Genomic DNA, 6,145 nt, shown 5'->3' with positions numbered 1-6,145 from the left:
TAAATGCATTAGAGCTATAAAAATGTATAAAATTTACATTAACAAAAAATGCTTTCAAATTTCATATAAAATTTTGGCGATTTAAGGTCATGTCATACAAATGAAAAGTCTCAAGCTAACTTGCAGCGTTATTCAATAACTTGTACGTTCCAAATTTGGAAGGATAATATATTATTCAGACAAACCTTTGGTGTATGTGTTGTTTCATTTTCTATCATATTTAATGATTTAAACATTACAGGATTTCTGCATGGCGGCTTACTCCTAAGCCACAAGATTTAAATGGAGACTTTGACGATGTATACAGTAAGTTAAAAAATGTATGCGATGGGGTTATTATTTTGAAGAATTCAACGACATTTGGATGACAAAAACAAAAATTGGCATAAATGTTTACGATAGCAATTTCGAATGCACCTATTTCTGATCTTGCAATTATAAATCTCGCATTTGTATACACTGATAAATTTTGCTGGAGATGTTTAAGAAATAATTAGAAATAATTCATGCAAGCCATAGATTTAACGGAAACGTTAAGCTTTATCTTACAGGGATAACAAAAAGAATAACAGCCATACACACTGCACTTATCTTCATTCAGTTCTTTTAATTACCTTATTAATCTTATAAGAATCGAAATAATTGTCTTGTTCATGTGAAAATTTTCAACAAATATATTGCTTGCATGAATTATCATGATTCTGATAAAGTAAAACCGTGTTAATATTTTCGATCAATCTTTACTCAGCACAAACGCAGAGATGTATATTATATAAAAAAGGGAGATGTGTTATGATTGAAAATGAGACAACTCTCCGCAAGAGGTCAGATGACACAGAAATTAGCATCTATAGGTCACCGTACGGCCTTCAACTATGAGCAGTCCATAATCAACTATAAAAGGTCCCGAAATAATCAATGTAAAACAACTCAAACGAGAAAACTAACGGCCTAATTTATATACAAAAAATATGTAACACATCAACAAAGACAACTACTAAATTACAGGCTCCTGACTTTGGACAGGCACATACATACAGAATGTGGCAGGGTTAAACATGTAAACGGGATCACAACCCTCACACTAACATTTTATCCCTGCAAAATTATATGTTTGCCTGTAGTGTTGTGATTGTTTCATGATTGTTTCTCGTATACTATATTGTTATATATAAGGCCGGTGATTTTCTAAATTGAAATCGTTTCAACTTATTATGTCGGTGCCTTTTATATCTGACTATACGATATGGGTTTTTTCTCATTGTTGAAATAAGTCTACTAGTAAACTAGTGTTTTCCACAATATACAACATCTCTTAATTTTGTGTGGCTTTTGTTACAAATGTGAATACAGATAGAATATTGTCAGAAATCTGTATAAATGATTAGACTACAAACATGTATATTATGTTCTGATTCGTAACCTCAAACGAACATGAAACATTTATCAATATAATACAAAACTCTCACATGGGAGTAGCCACTTGCAAAAGTGAAGTGCATTTCTATTCAGGTAATAAGTACATGTAATTCATTTTATATCAATGAAAACTATGAAAATTGTCCTGTCTCTAACTAGCACTGCAACATCAATATTTGCGACTTTTCTTGGACTATCAACCTGTAAATAAATAATTTTCATAATTATTTATTTGGAAAAAAGCATCTAGAGCATTTGACTGCAATGACTCGAATGACTTTAACTACTATCAAACCACCCGTGCATGAAATTCTTCCCGCATACCTTATATACCCAATCAAACAGACCTTTCCATAAATAGTATCAACACATGTTCCTTACCAAACAAAACAAACTAGCATCGATATATGTACAACTTTGATAAATATAATAATCATTATAGCAGCAAACACAACTCATTATCTAAGTACACAATTTGCTCGATATGTTAAGATTAGAATGATTACTGATATCTCACCGAATGCAAGAATAACATATCTTTCTGTAATTCTTTAGCAACTATATGATAATGTTTAGTACTTCTCCTTACTTAATGTATTGCCTTAACGCACATGTACACATATGTTAATGTTGTGGAGATCAGATTGCAATATGAGCTATCATTTATGTAATGTCCATTGTCGTTTTAATGTCAACATTCAAATTTCGATCATCTGACTCCATAACTGATCCTTATTTTTGTACTCATCAATGTAGTTGTTTATATTCGTACTTCTAAAAATTGTTTATGAATTCACACGAATAGTGAAGATATGAAAATAAATACGAGTTTGAAATGAATAAAGCAATCAAAATATATCTTAAATTAACATTATATCTCATAACATCCTCGTTAATTTAAACATTGTTTTGTCAAACATGACAAATTATATGATAACAGGACATCGAAACATGCATTTAAGGATTGAACGGTAAAAATCCTCTTAGTAGGGTTTTATTTAGCGGGCACTCTTAATGTTTTATAAGCTAACAAGAAATAAAAGGTAAAATAATCGCAAGCAGCAGTTTTCAGTTTGAATAATCTATCATTTGGAGAGAACTCAATTTGTAATATCTTAGCAAAATGTTAGAAATAGATGTGTCAATTGCAACAAATAGCAGCTTTCATTAGCTTATTAATTATTTATCATCGAATTCTTTAAATATAGTTCAGGCAACATATTTGAAACAAACAAAAACATCCAAAAATGTGTCAAGTCAAGTAAAGTAAAATCGAATATGCATATTATAAAGTAACTTTCGCCTAAAAATGGCCTGCATAAAAACAAATCAATAGCAACCATAAAATCTATAGAATAACCTTATTCAAACATAAGATTTCCATTAGTTTTACAAAAATTAAAAAAATGATATTTACATAAAAACTTAATTATGTAATAGTACACCAAGCATCTACGTTAGTGATGACATAAAATCTATTAACTAATAATCGCTGTGCAAATTGTTGGAAAATTACAACAAAACATGAACGCAGATAAATTGTATACCTAAATCTTTGGGTGTTTTTCCTGTTCCAAGATAAAACATTTTCATAATAACTTGCAGTTACTGCTTCATACCTAGAATAAGACTTAAAACAATTAAAAATATTTTAATAGATGTTTTCAACTGAAAAGCAGTTCTGTAATTGATATGATTCTTGATCAAGCAACTAAAGATGCATTACAGGTTTAAACACCATTTTCTACATAAGAAAATGCCTGTACCAAAATCAGGAATATGACAGGTATTATCATTCGTTTGATGTGATTGAGCTTTTGATTTCACCGTTTGATTAGGGACTTTCCGTTTCAATTTTCCTCGGAGTTCAGTTTTTTTGAGATTTAACTTTTGACAATGATTTAACGGTTCTGTCAGTTTCGATTCCAATATGGCAATTTAAATGCATACACACCAGAAATATGACTTGTGAATACTAGGATTGTCCACTATACTCACCTAGAATATGGGTACGATTGACAGTCAAACTATTTCAGAAAAAAATAATTGCAGAATTTCGAATCTGATTTTCAAGGAATTTGTAATGAAAATGTGCTAACAGATACAAAAGAGAGGCGAAATATATCATAGTGATATTAAACATCAACTGACAATGATATGACATTAAACGACGAAAGTATACAACAAGACTAGTAACCAAGAAAAGAGAGCAACACGATCCCCATCAAAAACAGGAGGGGGATCTCAGGTGCTCTGGAAGAGTAGGTCGAAAAAACATGTCTTCGAAAAATGAAATGATTTTCGGAAGTTTAGTTTCGACAAATGTTCTGGAATTCCTTCCTCACCATCCATCATAACGTGTATATAATCATCTGCTAAACAATTACGAGTACAAATCCATTGTATGTCAAATCAATAAATGTCTCTTTTGATAACTTATAAATGGAATATTTTTTTTTTAAATCTGTATTGGTGATTGTCATGAAATTAATAACAACTTATTATGGAATATTTTCCCTCTATTAAACTGATGTTTATTGTGTTACCTTTGAGTTATGCCTTACCAAAATGATTGCATATGCATAATGAATCTTTAAACAGTCAGTATATTTTTGTTACTTTTATACTGAATCCTTTTTATTTTTATATGGGTTTCTGTAATGCTAGTACTTCGACTTTATGTCTGATTTTGAGAATCTGTGTTAGTTTGGTCTTCATGTATTATATTTGCAAGTCATGTGTGTCTCTTTTGTGTGAATTTTAATTTCCACACTTTGGATGTATATTATTATAGAAACTGATAAAATTGTTTTGTCATTGTATTGAAAATTGTAAAGCATTTTGAGTCAGGTTTTCAAGACTAATGATATGGACAGGACTGAATTTTGTTGACAAAAATCGTTGAAACATTATTAATTGTTGAAAGTCTTATTCATGGAATGAATAGATAATTACACAAAATATTATTGAAATGAATCTAATTTGAAACTTAAACGAAGATGAAGGTTAGATTTTAAAGTTTTATGTTTTCTTTTCTAGATGTGTACAATAATTATTGGATTTTATGTTTTTACCATTGCATGTGATATTATACCATTATCAGTCTACGGAAGAAGCGATTCGAAAAAAACTTTTCTTATATCAACGACCGATATTGTCTTATATCAACTAGTTGCATTGTGGGAAATTTTAGACGAATGTTAGCATTTGTACGAAGAAAGGTAGATTTCTAGGCACAAAGTAATGACTCTCTTCTTAAAACAGGGTAACATTTAACACAACATATAATTTCCATGAATTATTTTATGTAATAACAAGCAAGGTGTATTTAAACGAGAAAATTGAATTGTTGAATAAATGAAACAAAAATGCACGATTTATCATTTGTAGATGTACACATTCTATAAATATCATGTAGCAAATTCAGTAGAATGCAATTGAGATAAATTCAATTGTTTGCTAAGCCAAAATCACCTATAAGTCAAAGATACTGCTATATTTTATGATATCAATGCGATATTTGTCTTATATCATAGTTATGATTTTTTAATATAAAAAAATTATGAATGCGATACTTTTCTCATGTAACTGCTATAGTTTTCTAATATAAAAGGAATACGATGACACGTCACAATGCATGCCAAGAAAACTGCAAACATAATTCACAAACTTATATCATGACCGGTTTAATTTTTTAGGGTCAATATCACTAAAATTTCGTAACTGTAACAAAATTAACGCTTACATGAACTTATCATTTCGAAAATATTGCTTGACCCTATTGGATAGTTGAAGTGTTAACAACCTGTTCAGTCTATTGTTTTCAATGTTATGGTTTAACCGACTAATTCTATTTGAAGTGATGATGCAATGGCGGAATTTAAATGCGGTTGCAAATAGTCTACCGACCTATTAGATTCTAATATTTTAATATACTGGTCACACTGCTATAGCCTATCCACCTTGGTAATATCGAAATAGACAAAAAATATCATTACTTAAAAGAAACATTCATTCAAACAATCCAATCCAATACAGCTCCAAATTACAATGAATATTCAAATGGTAAAATTAATAATCCAAACAAATTAAAATGTACATATACTGATGTCCCGAACTTTGAAGATACCAACTGAGTAGCCTCAGACTATAAATTGTACAACTTCAGATACAACGAAAATCAAAAATCTTGTCAAACAGAAAATGTATTTATTATTAACATAGAAAAAACATTGAGAAGGAAAACAGTTCGTATCGCTTGTTATAAATTCATTTCTTCAATGAGTACTAAAAAACATGATAAGAACACAAATAAATAAAATTTAAATGTCTTTTGACGTTAGAAATGTGTATATATCTTTTCTATATTTATAAATTTGGATCGTTCAGTTGGAGGACTGGAAAGTAGTTATTTATAAGGGGAATTTTTTAAAGATTTATAGATATAAGAAGATGGTGCATGAGTTCGAATGAGACAACTTTCCATCAAAGTAATAATTTTTTTAAAGTAAACCATTACAGATCAAAGTAGGGCCTTAAACACGGAGCCTTGGCTCACAGCGAACACATTTTCCGCACGGTATGTCTGCATATTTACAATCGATATAAGACAATATCGTTATGTGATATAAGAAAAGTTTTTATCACAACGTTTCTTCCATAGACTGATTATCAGTAATTTGAACGATTTGGTTAATATTAGATAATTCTGATTTCGTGTAAATAA

The sequence above is a fragment of the Mytilus galloprovincialis genome, chromosome 10 (assembly GCF_965363235.1).
Source record: "Mytilus galloprovincialis chromosome 10, xbMytGall1.hap1.1, whole genome shotgun sequence".
Lineage (NCBI taxonomy): Eukaryota > Metazoa > Mollusca > Bivalvia > Mytilida > Mytilidae > Mytilus > Mytilus galloprovincialis.
The sequence above is the reverse complement of the archived record's forward strand: the minus strand, read 5'-3'. Positions refer to the sequence as shown.